A 16,798-nucleotide genomic window follows, 5' to 3' on the forward strand; every position below is an offset into this window, starting at 1 on the left:
ATCTCTCTTCGCGGAGGGGGAGGACCTCTTGGTGGGCCAGCCCTTCGCGATTGGAGAGGGCTAGGCCTGAAATAGGTTGGGTGGTGCCCCTTCCGCGGACCACTTTGGTGGGCGGAAGGTGGAGGTGTGTCATTTTTGGGAGTTACAACTGGGGCCTCCGTGGAGGAGGTAACGTGGCTGCGGAGTGGCGTTGGTGACGGGCTTCCGCAGAGAAGATCCCGACCCAACAAGAAGACCACTCCGGGCCGAATTCCACCTACCACGCCAAGGCGGTGGGGTATCGTGCCCCAAGGTGTCATTACCTGGAGTTGGACCGTGGGAACGGTGATGGTGTGGCCCTCTATCCACTTCATTTCCCACCGCGTTTCTTCGTCAACCATGGCACCGGCTGGCACTTGGGCCCTAGTGATCAGGCTAATGTCTGCCGCAGTGTCTACTGTGACCGGAAGGGTCACTGGCAGGCTAGTGCTCTGAAGAGGGGCCACCGAGATGAACTGGGTTTCCAGTCTCTCGGGGTAAAGGATCCGGTGCGGACCAGCAGCAGAAAATGAAGTGCTGATTAGGTTGACAAATTTGGTGGCGGGGACATGATGTGGACAGGCCGGAGATCCAGCATTGTAGTGGCTAGCAGCCCCACAGGATTTGCACGGGCCTTTTGGATGGGCTCGGTGGCCTGCAGTAACTGTTGGAGGAGAGGGCTGAGCGGGTGAATCGGGAGCGGAGTTCTGGCTGGTAGGGTTAGGCTGCTTATTAGTGCCGAGTTTGTATCGGCACTCAGCTTCAGCATGGCCCCCCTTCTTGCAATAGTTGCACAGGGTCTTGCTAGGCAGTCCATTCTTCGGGCGAGTGGAGTTCGAGAGGTAGGCCGGAGGGATGATTCGCTTCTGAGAGGTGCTATGCGACTGATTGAAGGTTTCCCACGAATCAGCCATGCGACAAGCTTCCATAAGTGTGGAGGGCTGTTTATCGTTAAGATATACTGCAAGGGGCCCTGGCACACATTGGAAAAGGTCTTCTAGCATGGTCCGATTGAAGAGATCCTCAAACGTCGTGCAGGCCAAGGAGTCGAACCAGCGCGTCCCGGACTGGGTTTTGTGACATGCCCATTCCGTCCAAGACCAGCCGACTTCCTTGGCAAGACCTCGGAACCGTTGTCTCCATTTTTCTGGGGTTATCTCGTAGGCCCTTGTAATGACTCTACAAACTTCCGCCATGTTGCCTCTCTGGCTCTTCTCCAGTGAGCGAAGCGCTGCCTTGGCTTTTCCCTCCATATGCTTGGCTAGTATTAAGGCTCTCTCCGTCTCCGTGGTGCTGTAGTTATCGAAAAGAGCCTCGATCTCCTCCAGCCATGCTTCTGGCTCGTCCTCAGTCCACTTGGGGACTAGGGAATTGATGCTCGAAATTGGAGCGTTTGATGCAGCAGGTGTAGGACTGGAGGCTTGATGACTAGCCATAGCTTCGGCATTCTCCATTTTCGCTCTCTCAAGCTCGCTCCTTCTCCTTTAGGGCTAACTCAGTTTCCTTGCAGGCTAACTCATGCTGTCTCCTTCTTTCTTCTCTTTCCTCTTCATACTGCCTTTGCTCGGCTTCATACACCCTTCGTTCTTCTTCATACTTCCTCTGCTCGGCTTCATACTTCCTCTGCTCGAGTCTTTCTTCCTTCTCCCGCTTGGCCAAGTCGTCCACTTGCTCCTTAACCCAGGTAGTAAGTTCCGAGCCGGTGAGACCTGCCGCCGTCCCCAGCCCCAGGAAAGTTTTATAATGCTCTGCTGCCATGGTTCTGGTGGGGAAGGGCGTCTAACCGGGTCGACGGGCGTACTTGGGCAGCGAGGAAGTGTCTCTTCAATGACGTGGCACCCTTTCAAAAGGTGGCACTGTAGTTTGGGTGTGCCGTGTACAGGTCACACTGGTGGCACTCAGTATCTCTAGGCACTGGTGCAGGTTAGGTTCCAGAAGAACTTTCTCTTCTGTGTTCCCTTTGGTTTTGTTTTATTTATTTTTCTGGATTCTTGCTTGGTGGCACTTATGGTGCCAATGTGTTCCTAGGGACCCTCTACTGGAGTCCAACTAGGCTATATGGGAGGAAAGGCACTCTACACCCCTGCAGAGTGCAACAATCGAATGAGAGAGAAAGGGAAAAGGTAAAGAGAGAGAGAGAGAGAGAGAGAGAGAGAGAGAGAGAGAGAGAGAGAGAGAGAGGTAAGCTATTCAAGTGATGAGTGCGACAAATTATTGGCACTGTGGAATAAAGTGAATTTGGGTTTTTTTTTTTTTTCTTAAAGATCCTCGTGAGTGGCTGGTCCCAGTACCGGCCCCAGTGCTGGCCCCTTCTTTTTTTCAGAGGGTGAAAACTACTGTTGGCTTTTTTGGTCTGGATAGCAGGCCTCACTCATGACCGACAGTTTATCACTGTATTGTAATTACTCTTAACTTGTCCTCATCTATTGTGGGACAGAGGTGTTTTCTTTTAATTGGTTTAAGTATTCGAATGAATTAGCCTAGTGTCGGCCGTTCTTTCTTTGAAGAGGGTCACGTACACTTAGGTTAGGAATGCTTACTTGAATGACGAGAGAGAGAGAGAGAGAGAGAGAGAGAGATTTTCAATCAGCGAATTTCTTGCTGCTTGAGAACATGTAAACAAAGATTTTATACATGCACAATGGCATGGATCTTAATAAAATGATATAGATGCGTCGTCTTGGCTTCCTTAGGGATTACTTTATTATCTTAATTTTCCCGGGAGCCGACGTCACAAAAGTTTATCGTAAAAATTTTAAATTTTCTTTATATGATTTTATAGTAGGTATTCGTATAGGAACTTGTTATTACTCCTAACTAAGGCCTAACTTTCCCTGCCTAAATTATCTTTTGGTTTTTTCCTAGCTAAGATATTAGGAGGTGGGTTCGCTACGAAAAGCAAAAAAAAAAAAATTATATGACCCCAAGAGTGGCTCGGGCAGCAGAGTCGAGGTCACAATAACAAGGTCGTTGAGATGGCGGCCAAGGTCCCGTTAGGCCTAAATTTCAAAACAACCTCGGCCTGCGAAGGAAACCCCAAAATGGCCGTTCTCTCACAAACAGTTCGAACAATTTCAAAACAATCGCGCGAACACGGCAGAGGAATCCAAGATGGCGGGTATTTCCTTTTTAGCACCAAATTCAAAATAACGCACGAAACAAATGCAGGTATCCAGATTTTACTTTAAATATACCAATCATGCATAGCGTTTTACGTTACGGATGGTAAACTAAATTACCAAACAACTTTGTGTCTTTTGTTATCGTATTCCTCACCCGGAGATTAAACAAAAGAATGAAAAGAGAGATGCTGGCTTGCCTGCGTAAATTTACGTTGTTAACGGTACCTTTATTGTAAAATTACTATTTCAGTTCGTTTGCTACTTCACTGACACGGTTTTTTGAATGATTCCCGCTATATGCAAACAATAACGATCGGAATTTCCGACGCGATTTCTAAATTACTTTGTGTACATGAGCTGGGCTCCGCGATTCTCGGCCTTTGAATTCGTTACTTGAACGACTTGACTCACAATCCGAACACGGTACAATGTCCTTGTCTTAAACGTTATAAATTATGACTCTGCTCTCGACGCACCCTTTCCTACGCTAATTCTCGCTACACTTGTTATTATAACTATTCTCTTTACTGCTTATTATTATGCCTGGTTCCTTGTTTGGAAGAATGAAATGGGGTTCGCTATCTGACTTTTATTTTTTTGGAATTAATGTAATTTTAATTTCCTTTTCTCCAGATTCTTTCTCTAAAATGTACTTTAGATTCTACGCAAGGTCGCCAATGTTACGTGTGAGGAGTCTTGGTTGATCATGTATTATTCAATTTACGTAATTTTTACGGCCCTGCAAACCAAGATTACACGTAACCTGTCACTTGAAGCCAAAAGTTAACCTCAAAGACAGACGTTAATTAGCCAAAGGTCGCCAGTTAAGGGTTATTAACCTTAACAAAGAATATTTGAGATGAATTTGATTTTAAACGCAACGGTTCTTCCAAACATTCGGACGCGAGGCAATCAAAGCATCGAGATTTAACCTGATTTTGCTTACCCTAAATCCTAGGTATTTTACTGGAATAATGGGGTTGAAGCTAACAATAAAATAATTAGGCTTAATCTAGACTTTGTAAACACATATACCCTAAGTGGTGGCTGAAGGAAGAAAACAAAGAAAAAATGTGAAATACAGAAAAGAACTAGTCAATCGACGAAGCTTCAACAAGAATCGGACTTACCGTGAACGTCGAGTCGCTGCGCAAACGAGGGACCTCAGGAGTCGTATTCTGGCAGTCTTCCCAATTCACTAATTAAGATAGACGTAGGAGAGAAAGTAACAAAGAATAAAGAATATCGTTCGGGCACGCACGCAGCGTCACCCTGGTTCCGTGACCGCTGGGATCTCTCTCACTGACCCGACCTCGCTTCGTTCTTCCAGAGGAGGGCTTATACCGCCCCGGGCAATCCGACCTTGACAAAGGCATCGTCGAATGCATAGAATAAAGCTTAAGGGCCACCATAACTAGGGGTCATTGAGCGTAAACCCTCTCTGAGGCTTAGGTCCCTAATGCCCTAACATATTTTGTTTACAAACTTTCCAGCCTATGGGGTTAAATGCCTAAATGCTACCTATTCCTTTCTCCAACGGATGATAAAGTTTGAACTGAAGACGCTTCTAGCTTGGGACAAAGCAATTTCCCTGTCTCAGTCAGGCTGATATTTCTATCCCTAAATGTTCGAGGGCGAACAGCGTAAATATTTATAAAAATATATATATAGATATATATATATATATATATATATATATATATACATATAAATGTATATATATCTATCTATATATATATATATATATATATATATATATATATATATATATAATGTCTGTGTGTATATGTACATGTATATACATATGCATATATATATACTTTATATATGTGTGTATGGTGTATATATATATATATGCGTGTGTGTGAATAGTGTATACATATATATATATACATATATACCATGAGTAGTAAAATGATGGATTCTGTATTCCCACTTTTTCTCAGCATGGTCCTGTGTTGTTAAGGGGGTCCTTCTGACCATCGTTTTGGTCCATCTGACGGCTTCCATTTATTTGTCAGTTACAATTTATGCTTTTCTTGAATACCTTGTTCTTCCGTGTCAAAACTGTTTTTGAGTTGATGTCTTTTGATTTTTTGAAAGCATGTAAGATTCTTCATCGTTCTGCGTATATAAATATATACAGTATATATATATATATATATATATATATATATATATATATATATATATATATATATATATATATATATATATATATATAATATATATATATATATATATATATATATATATATATATATATATATATGTGTGTGTGTGTACAATCTTAATTTATAATTACAACATATAACAGGCTAATAAATGTAGTTAGATAAAATGAACATTATCACAAAAGGAGTGCAGCCCTCCTGAAAATAAAATTGCTCTTTAAAAATAAATAGAGCACTTTAACAGTGTCTATGTGCTGAGGAAGTTACAAAGTCCAATTAATAAAGCAGACAAATACATTTAGGATAAATCCTCACTGGATGGACTCTCGTCCATTCTAATTAAGCAACATTGGATAGCTGTATTTAGCGGTAAAAAAATAAAACAGAAATAATAGTTACATGTATAAACACACAACCACACACATGCATACATATACAGTATGTATATATATATATATATATATATATATATATATATATATATATGTATGTATGTATATATATATATGTATATATATATATATTATATATATATATATATATATATATATATATATATATATATATATATATATATATATATATATATATATATATATATATATATATATGTGTGTGTGTGTGTGTGTGTGTGTGTGTTTATGGTTCCACGCGCTACTGCGCTTTCGGTGCTATATTTACTTTAATATTTTTTACAGCTATACACAAGTATTAAATGTAGCTTAATTAGAATGGACGTGAGCCTATCCACTTAAGATATATTCATTAATAGTTTGGTTGCTTAATTAATGAGACTGTAACTTCCTCGTTGTTAAATGGCTACTTATTTTTACCGAGCATTTTTTTATGAAGTCACTCCTTTCGCCACAATGTTCTTTTTGTTTAACTGCATTTACTGGTCTGATGTGTGAAGATAATTACCAGTTAAGAATCACACTTCTTGGTTATTGTAGCTCTGTATATTTTTATTTCTACTGCCTTATTATCAAGAATTTTTAGGACTATTATTTGACCGCATTAATTTCATAAAGTGTTTTGTTTATGTAGTTTTAGTCTTCTGTTAAACAAACGCTTCAATCTGTCATCAGTGTCTTTGTTTGCGTCGTAACATAATTATTTATTGTCGTCTGTAAACAGATAGAACCCTTAATCATTTGCCGAAAGTTTACTCCATATTATTTTTGTCACAGAGTTCCTCAGTTTATATGCAAAAACAAATTTCGGTACGTCTCTTACCATAGGTTTTTTTATGTAAATATACAGTCTTTAAACAATACCTACAAAGTTGTGCTGGTTAGTACGTCATAAACCATTACACTGCAACTATGTTTTCAACAGATATCATTTCAAGTCTTGTATCATTAGCTCACGTCCTACTACACCAAATTGTCCAGTTAATAATAATATTAATATATATTACATTCATCATTATCTAAATCCTTGATGGTCATTTATCACATGCACAGTAAAATTAGGTGATGCCTACAGTGCACCGCATGAGGTGCACTGACGGCACTAACTTCCTACGGGGGATGCTTCTTATCGAATATGAATAGAATCACAAATAATACTGAGATGATCATCTCCTCGAACTATACACCATTTTAATGCACCTAGATATTATGATAGGAGAGTGCAGATTGAATGACGCAAGAAGTAATAAAGAAGTTTCAAGAAGGACGTTTGGGCACAAGGCACCTGCCTATTCAGAAAGTTGACAAAGGAACTAAAAGATATTTAATAACGGGGACGTAACTAAGAAAAGGTTGAAGACACATCTTTTCAAAAACGGTTCTGTTCAAAAAGGAACTCCTCAACAAGCAGGGAAGCTTAAAGGAATATCTAGATTATTCTAGAATATGGACAAAAGTCGTAAAATGCGATTAAGTAACGACGGGTTACTAAACTTGATGGGCCACAAAACAGTAATTTTACGTTTAACTCATTCTTATGAAGAGAAACACACACACACACACACACACACACACACATATATATATATATATATATATATATATATATATATATATATATATATATATACTGTACATGTACATACATACATATATATATATATATATATATATATATATATATATATATATATATATATATATATACATAATGTATGTATATACATATATATATATATATATATATATATATATATATATATATATATAAACTTTATATATATACAGTATATATATATATAGCCTATATATATATATATATATATATATATATATATATATATATATATATATATATTACAGATTAAAATTAATTACTAAAGTAAATTTGACCTACTGGGTTTTACGAAACAAACGAATTTTAATAAGTGACATCAAAGTCAAATGAGAGTCCGCGTCGCCATTCATAAATGTCAAATTATGCATTTTTATACACGCAATATTACAATTTTAATTTTATTGTATTTCTTACATACTGTTATGTTTGAAGTCTTGACATATGTAAAAATAAATATATGTTTATCCAAAATATCCTTTAACTAGCTTGAAATCGACGATTTTAACAGTTTGATAATTTCTTTACAACTGAAACGAAACCTTTGCGTTTGTGTCGAGAGACCGAGATGTAAAGCTGGACTTTTCTAGGATGGTACTAGAAGTAACATGTATAGGTTATCGTGGGAGGTATCGTATTTTTGGCAAAATATTTTAACAAATTACCGACCCTAAAAGGTCATAGTTACTTGAAGAAAAACCTGTTTATTCATCTTGCCACCCTCGTTTTCAGAACTTCCACCGAAATGAACTTTCTTTTCTATACAGTCTTAAGAATCAAATCTAGACCATCAGCGAAACCCTGCCTATTTCATATTTAAAATCACTTACCTGCGTACGAAGGCTAGTCTGAGTGATTTCGACGTCTGAACACACCCAAAAGTGAAATTTTCGTCTAAATAGCGCTATTTTCGACCGGGCATTTCACAGTCTCGACTGTGTTGTTTTTGGTCAAATTATCCTAATAGAAAGTTACTACATGCACCATAGAACAGCCTCCTCACGTGACCGATACAGCGAAACCATGACGGCAACTGGAAACTCAGAGTGGCTTCTGCAGATCAGAAACCAAACACTAATTGGTCGATTGGGGAAATAACGTAACAGTACGTATGCGAAATTACCCTCGGACACTGAAGATAGCCAAGAAACTTTAACTATGCTGGAGTCAAAGCTTTGCTAATAAATCCGTTGGTGAAATAGATAGACATAAGCTTTATGCGTTGTTACCGCAACTTATGGGTTATAAGGACGCCATTACCAATCATTTTTGTTTTATAAAAGCTATTACTTCCTCAACACCATTTAATTCTGTTTTCTGGGCTATCAGTAAAACCGGAGAATGAAATTTGCCTAGGAATAACATTTCTAATGAGTGACGTCATCACAACGATTGAATACGGGTGATATGAATAAATCACCACACAAACTTTGAATTAAAATCGAAATGTAAAAGTTCACTTGATTATTTTAGTTTTCTGTAAAAAAAACTAGTGAGATAGCTATTTGTCTGTCCATCCACACTTTTTCTGCCCGCCCTAAGATCTTAAAAACTGCTGAGGCTCGCGAGATCGAATCTCCGACCGGCCAGTGAAGAACAAGAGGAATTTGTTTCTGGTGACAGAAATTCATTTCTCGCTATAATGTGGTTCGGATTCCACAATAAGCTGTAGGTCCCGTTGCTGGGTAACCAATTGGTTCTTAGCCACGTAAAAATAAATCTAATCCTTCGGGCCAACCCTAGGAGAGCTGTTAATCAGCTCAGTGGTCTGGTTAAACTAAGATATACTTAACTTATTTACATGGCTGCAAATTGGTATGCTGATCATTCACCCTCCAACCATCAAACATACCAAATTGCAGCCCTCTAGCCTCGGCAGTTTTTATTTTATGTAAGGTTAAAGTTAGCCATGATTGTGCGTCTGGCACCACTATAGGTGCCAACAACTCAGGCCACCACTGGGCCGTGGCTGAAAGTTTCATGGGCCGTGGCCGAGAGCTTCATACAGCATTATACGCTGTACAGAAAACTCGACAGTGCCGAAAAAACTTCGGCGAATTTTTTATTATTGACAAAAGCTACGACTTCTGTCTTATAATAGATCCTTCATTATTACCGGGTAATCAACCTATCGTGATTAGCTGATTACCATGTTCAATAAAGTAATTAGCTGGTTTGAATAGTGTTATGACTGGACTGGTTAACTGAGCGGATAGGCTTGGGAAGAAGGGACGCTGGACAAGACAGGGAGGGGTCTTTTAATTAAGAAATAAACGTATATAAGAGAAATGCTTTGAATACTTTTGATTTTTATTGAGAATGCAAACATATTTAGTTTATTCAGTGGACGCTGTACCGAATTTGACCAAGTCTTTCTGTTAGTGATGATAAAAATAATGGGAATTATGAATTTAATTAAATCTGGAATTGCTATTAAAGAAGAACATTACTTCTTATAAGATGAAACACATTGAACGTAATAATGTAAATATAACATATTTTATATTACCTGGAAAATCCTTATCGATGCGAAAAGCCATTACTCAAGTTTGTCTGATATGGAGTGTGAATATCACTGCAGTAAGTGAAAACAATGGGGAGTGTATTGAGGTAAAGAGGACTTATTTCTTTACTGAGATTATGAAAGTAAACATAAAAATCATCACTAAAAAAAAGATATTAAGGATAGCAGGAATTAAAATCTAAACCGACCCAGATAATAGGTCAAGAGCGAAATAAAAGATAAAGACCGAAAAACATTTTAAAGAAGGGAGCAAAACATAATGCAAAACAAACTGCCTCGCACGAGGTAAAACGGGAAGAAAGCCCCCGAAACTTCTCATCCCTTGTAAACCTAAGCAAAGGCAAGGAGATGAAACTAAGCCTCCCTTTATCCATGGCGGGAGACGAGGAAAACTGGTCGCCAAGGTCATGTCAGTGGCTTTTAACAAGTTACTTGGTAAGCCAGGGGCTTTCGCCAAGTCGGAAATATAGACCTTTGAGAAAAAAATGGTGAATGAACGTCAGCCGGGAACCCACGTTTATTCCCATTACGAGCCAGGGAGAGAAATATTACTGGTGAGTTTCCTTAGATATCACTTCACGTAAGTTCACGTAATCAGGGAATAAAGTACCTGCTTGTTAATATAATGTTTTGAGCCATATCTCTGTATGGAGAGAGAGAGAGAGAGAGAGAGAGAGAGAGAGAGAGAGAGAGAGAGAGAGTTAAGTATGCCTTAGTTTAACCAGACCACTGAGCTAATTAACAGCTCTCCTAGGGCTGGCCCGAAGGATTAGACTTATTTCACGTGGCTAAGAACCTATTGGTTACCTAGCAACGGGACGTACAGCTTATTGTGGAATCCGAACCACATTATACCGAGAAATGAATTTCTATCACCAGAAATAAATTCCTCTAATTCTTCATTGGCCGGCCGGAGAATCGAACGCAGGCTCAGCAGAGTGCTAACCGAGAACGCTACCGACCCGTCCAACGAGGAACTGAGAGAGAGAGAGAGAGAGAGAGAGAGAGAGAGAGAGAGAGAAGCTGACGTGAGTGATCAGTGTTCTGTCAAAATGTTTACCATCATCTTCTAATCAATCCTCGACGAGTTAATCTCATCACATCGTGGTGAATCTATTCATCAGTTACTTCCTTCTATGTTTGCCTCTAGATAATAGAAAACAAGTGTTAAGGAAGCAAGGGATGGACATCAATTACTTTTCATGTTCACTTCATCATAATAAAACTGTCAGACCACCATCACATAACCTTCAGGAACGCTCTGTACAATTTAAGAAATTTCTTATATATATATATATATATATATATATATATATATATATATATATATATATATATATATATATATATATTTATATATATAATGTATATATATACATTATATATATATATATTATACAAATATATAAACATATATATTTAGTTCTCCATTGGAGGGGTGGGTAGAGCTCTCGGCTAGCACGCTGTTGGCCCAGCGTTCGACTCTCCGACCGGCCAATGAAGAATAAAAGGAATTTATTTCTGGTGATAGAAATTCATTTCTCGTCATAATGTGGTATATATATATATATATATATATGACTATTTATCACATCACCGTGATTCATATACAATCAGAAAGCTACAAACGTCCTTTAATATCCAATTCACTCTACCTCGGAAATAATATATTTTCATATATGTTACCGAAGGGGAATTTTTAGTTGATAATAAGTCCACCGTCCCGTGGGATCGAACCAGCGACGGACGAGGAATCAGGACTACAGTGACGCACTAACGAAATCGGCCACAAGAGAGGTATAAGTGAATAACATCTCCCATCAACTCACCCGTCGAACTCAGGTGTTTTTGCGTTTGGAGACGATATCCACCCACCTCTGCCATGTTGACCGTGTAGTGCGTTTGTCGCACGTAGCCATATTATGACTATTTATCACATCACCGTGATTCATATACAATCAGAAAGCTACAAACGTCCTTTAATATCAATTCACTCTACCTCGGAAATAATATATTTTCATATATGTTACCGAAGGGGAATTTTTAGTTGATAATAAGTCCACCGTCCCGTGGGATCGAACCAGCGACGGACGAGGAATCAGGACTACAGTGACGCACTAACGAAATCGGCCACGGGACGGTGGACTTATTATCAACTAAAATTCCCCTTCGGTAACATATATGAAAATATATTATTTCCGAGGTAGAGTGAATTGATATTAAAGGACGTTTGTAGCTTTCTTATTATATATATATATATATATATATATATATATATATATATATATATATGAATGTCTTTTCCTGTAATACCACAGTGTAATATGAATATAAAAAAAGGCCATATAAAACACTATTTAAACGTTGCAACGTTTAAATAGTGTTTTATGGGCCTTTTTTATATTCATATATATATATATATATATATATATATATATATGTATATATATATATATATATATATATATATAATATATATATATATATGTGTATGTGTGTGTGTGTGAGTGTTTCGAGACATCACAGAAATGTACATCCTAGGAAAATGTAATATTTTACCATCAGACAAAAAATAATTACCTTTCCCAATAAAGTACAATACAATCACAATATACCCTAAAAAAAGCATATCAAATTACCTTTAAAAAAGAAACAACGGTACTAAAGAGAAATGTTGCTATAGAATGTACCATTGTTACCCGTTACCCCTATAAAGCGTAACATAAAAATATTCAGCGGTAAAAATTCAATTCCTTAATTAAATATGAAACACGGCCTATTGCATAGGTTGAGCGACTGGATGAAAATTGTTGGTCCTCCGAGCAAAGGTATGTTGGTATCACCAAAACAAAGGTATGTTGGTATCACCAAAACTCTGCAGGGAAGTCTGCAATAACACAAGGATCATAAAATTAAATTAGACGTCTGATTACATGGGATAAACCTATCTATAATGAGGGGAGTTTATTTCTCTCTTGTGGCAAAGGATGTCTTAGGTAATGTGGAAAAAAATCAGTCGTGTCCTGCCTTTGTCATGAAAGATAGAGAGACAGGCAACGACCAAAGAGGTATAATAAATTAAGAATATGTCAACAGTAACAAAGGAAGAATAAATGATAATACTGGATCCAACAGAGAGAGAAGAGAGAGAGAGAGAGAGAGAGAGAGAGAGAGAGAGAGAGAGAGAGAGAACCTGGAATAGTGGATCGTTGACTTGGCCCACAAACTATTCGGAAACAGTTTTAGATAAGGTGCATTTTCTTGCGAAAATTTTAATAAATGTTAACTTTTTTGATATTTTTATATTTTCGCCTAAAGGTTGCTCCATAGAGCCAGGTCAGTCTAAAACAGAAACAACAAGTTTTATATAGCATTACCCACGGAAAGTGATCAGGATTTCGTTGATAAATACGTGTCTAAGTATTATACTGTTGCTTAATTTTACAGGAACTCCGGGAGTTTAAGCTATTTTGCCGACATTAACTAACTAAGGAACAAAATCCTATGCCTAAAAAAAACTGATCACAAGTTATTCGAGGTTGAGAAATCTTTATTCTTTAAAAAATTTAATTATTATCAATTTTTTGCGTGTCAGGGTTTTCGCTCACTGGGTTACTTTTTGCCTCAATTCTCGTCTTTTCATATGCCCACTCTTATTTTCTGGACACTCCTACTGGTCCTCATTCTATACTTCCTCCTGTTTCACTGCATGACTAAACCATCTCAATCTTTGAGTTTTCGGTATTCTTTGCGGTCTTTGAATTCCACACCTCTCAGTAACTTCACCATACAAATAATCGCATTTCATTCAGTCCTGGATCATAGATTTTTGTGGTTTACTGTTCCATATGTTTTCTCTGATAATTTATGGATGATCCCCTTTACCAGCAATCCAACAACCTGTTCCGCTTCATCCAGATCGTTGCTACACTTTTTTCTTCTTTCTAAATCCCCAGCACCAGCTTTCAAAACGATGTAAGTTGCCATGGTAACAGAAGTGATTTACTTCAACCGAAGCCTGCCCTTCCATTACAATATGGTTCTCGTCCTTCTCCTTCCCGTGTTTTCTTCCTACTAATTTTACTCATCAAAATCATCTATTACTCGATTTATATTTTGCATTCATGAGCTTCTTTTGTAACACAATCTGTCACATTTAACGAATGACATAGCACTCGGATTTATACTTTTCCCATAACATTCTTACGGCCACTTTCCTGAGCGAATCTTCATTTGCCAGCTTTCCGGTTGTTATAAGATTCGCTTTACTCTTCTCCATTCGAATTTTCTCTCTTTGAAACATTTCTCAGATCTCCTCCCCGGATTCTGAGTAAAATGAGGATTTTCGGAGAATAACAGCGTCCAGGAGTTTCTTAACATGCAACCTTTGTTAGATTCTTCTTTTACTAACAGATGCACTAAATGACTCATTGCTGATCGTTGATGGAACCTACATGCACTCCTAATTCTTCCGATATACTACCCATGTTGGCATTCTAGATTTTGCTGATTTTGTAACAGTTCTAGTCCAAGTATGCAGCTTTGTCAAAAACCTGTTCTTTTCTTAATAATATATAAATCTCATACCCTCATTCTTTCCTTTGCTAAGACCGTTTATGATACCGATTTCTATGGTAAGGAACACAATGCATACGAGTACTTAATTTTCCCGTTTTCAGATATATATACATGGAAGTGTATTTACATACATATGTATGTATTTATACAACCTTGAAGTTAATAGCAGCACTGGATTATCTTGATATCAGTCTTTTCCAGTTCTCTTCAATTTCCATTTTTATATCTCCAGAAAAGAAACTCTGGTAGTTATGGATGTAATTGTATTGCAATAAGCAGACATTTTTATAGGCAGCAGAAATTACTGAAGCAATGAACAACATTAGGTATTGTTTATGAAAATGAATAAACTTTGCAAATACCGGAAAGGATTCTGATTCTCTCTAAGGTCATCGCTGATACCATTGAATACAACACCAATTTTAAATCTTCAGTGACAATCCATTAGAATTCTTTCTCAGTCAAACGGGATAGTTTCCAACTTTTAATGATTTGCACCTTTTTTCTCTCTAGAACTCTTTCAGATCAGCCTCACAGATAATCTTTCCAGTTCGACGCTGGTGAAAAGGTCGTTGAAGGGCACAACAATGTTGTTTTGAAATTTCCTAATGTATAAGGGTATTTATGAATGGGAACTGATAGGCAGATTAATCCGTTTGAATTATATTATCTCATATACTCATAGGGGTATCCCTAATCTTTATGATTTAATAAGAATATTGGTATTTGATGGTTATCTTAAGCTTTTAAATAGGTGTGAATCGCCATTACTTCTTTCCTTCCAGTTTGATGAAAGAACTCTGAATAAAAAAGTCTGATAAAATGTAAGAAAGTATGATAACACTAAGAATATTAATACAGACGAAAACAATAGTGTTCACCATAGCGATGGTGAAGGTTGATTAAAGGGAATATAGTCTCTAAATATTAAGCCTTCTGACATGGGGATTATGTCGATCTACTTTAACTCAATATTTTTCTTTTGTGATTTGGCCCTATCCTCGTCCGGGCGGAAAAGAACGTTAGGTTAAGACTCATGAATGAGATTAAGAAGAGATCCGACTTATTAAAGGGCGATCCCTTTTGTATACGGGAGAACGACACGAAGTTGCCGTGGTGTTTGACGAAGGTCCCAAAGTATCGGGCATTTTCTCTGTAAATCCCTTCTGTGCTATCTACTGGTGTATGTCAAGAATCATATAAAATCCAAAGTGAAATGGTTGTATTACACCTAAAGATCTGATAGATAAGCTTCCTATTTACCCATAAGGGAGTTAGTGCCGTCATTGCACCTCACGTAGTGCACTGTAGGCATTACCGAAAGTTGTCTTCATCGCCCCTCGGCCTCTATCTGCGCCCACTTTTTAGCCCATAACTCCACTTCCATTCCCTCTGCCTTTTCCATCTTGCTGTCCAACCACTCCAACTCCCTCTTTTCACTGTCTTGAGCGCTGAATGACCGAAAGTGTCCCTGTGTCTGGCTTTATAAGCAAATTTTCCTTAATCAATCATTACTGAGCTTCCTGTTCAAGGAGATCTTTATTTGCCCGCTGCAGTCTTGTTTTAGGGGTCATATTTCTCTCTTGCAATGTAACTGATGTTAATGTTGGTTTCTGGTTGAAAGCTTCGTTTTTTTCCATTGCGACATATACTGTATGTCGTTATGAAGAATGGCAAAGCTTTCGAGCAGAAAGCTTTGTCATTTATCATGATTGAACACATGCTGTGCGAGTTAAAGCGTGGTTTATTGTTCGGCCATCGCGTTGTTTAATGCATTTCCATATACAGCCCTCACGGCGTTTATTCTCTGGTTTTGTTAAAAATGTCTGTATTGTTTAAACACTGTTCAGTCCTGCATGCATTTCCATTCTGTACATTCGCCAAAAACTAAAAATCAAGTGGTTTACGAGTAATTGTGTGTAATACATATCTTATGTTGGAATGTAGTTATCATTTTCTCTCGAGCTCATCGACATTAAGGACTGATTTTATGATGCTACGAAAAACCTTCCACAGAAGTCAAATTAACTTCCTCCTGCTCATATAACCTTCTCAAATAGAACGATACGTAGACTGAACGCTAATGCAGGAGACATTCAAGTTTTATATTTCTAAGATTTAATTAATTCATTCATAATTACATCTTTGATTCAAAGCCATTCCTTATCTGACTTATCTAGTCATTACAATTAACCGATAACGGAGGGAACGACTGATATGTGTCCGTAAAAAAACTGGTTTCAGTTGACTTTTATGTAACTGTTCTCTCTCTCTCCTCTCTCTCTCTCTCTCTCTCTCTCTCTCTCTGCGTGTATGTGTGTGGAGGTGAAGGTGTATTAACCAGAAAATAACAA

The sequence above is a fragment of the Macrobrachium rosenbergii genome, chromosome 43, assembly GCF_040412425.1.
Source record: "Macrobrachium rosenbergii isolate ZJJX-2024 chromosome 43, ASM4041242v1, whole genome shotgun sequence".
Taxonomy (NCBI): Eukaryota; Metazoa; Arthropoda; class Malacostraca; order Decapoda; family Palaemonidae; genus Macrobrachium; species Macrobrachium rosenbergii.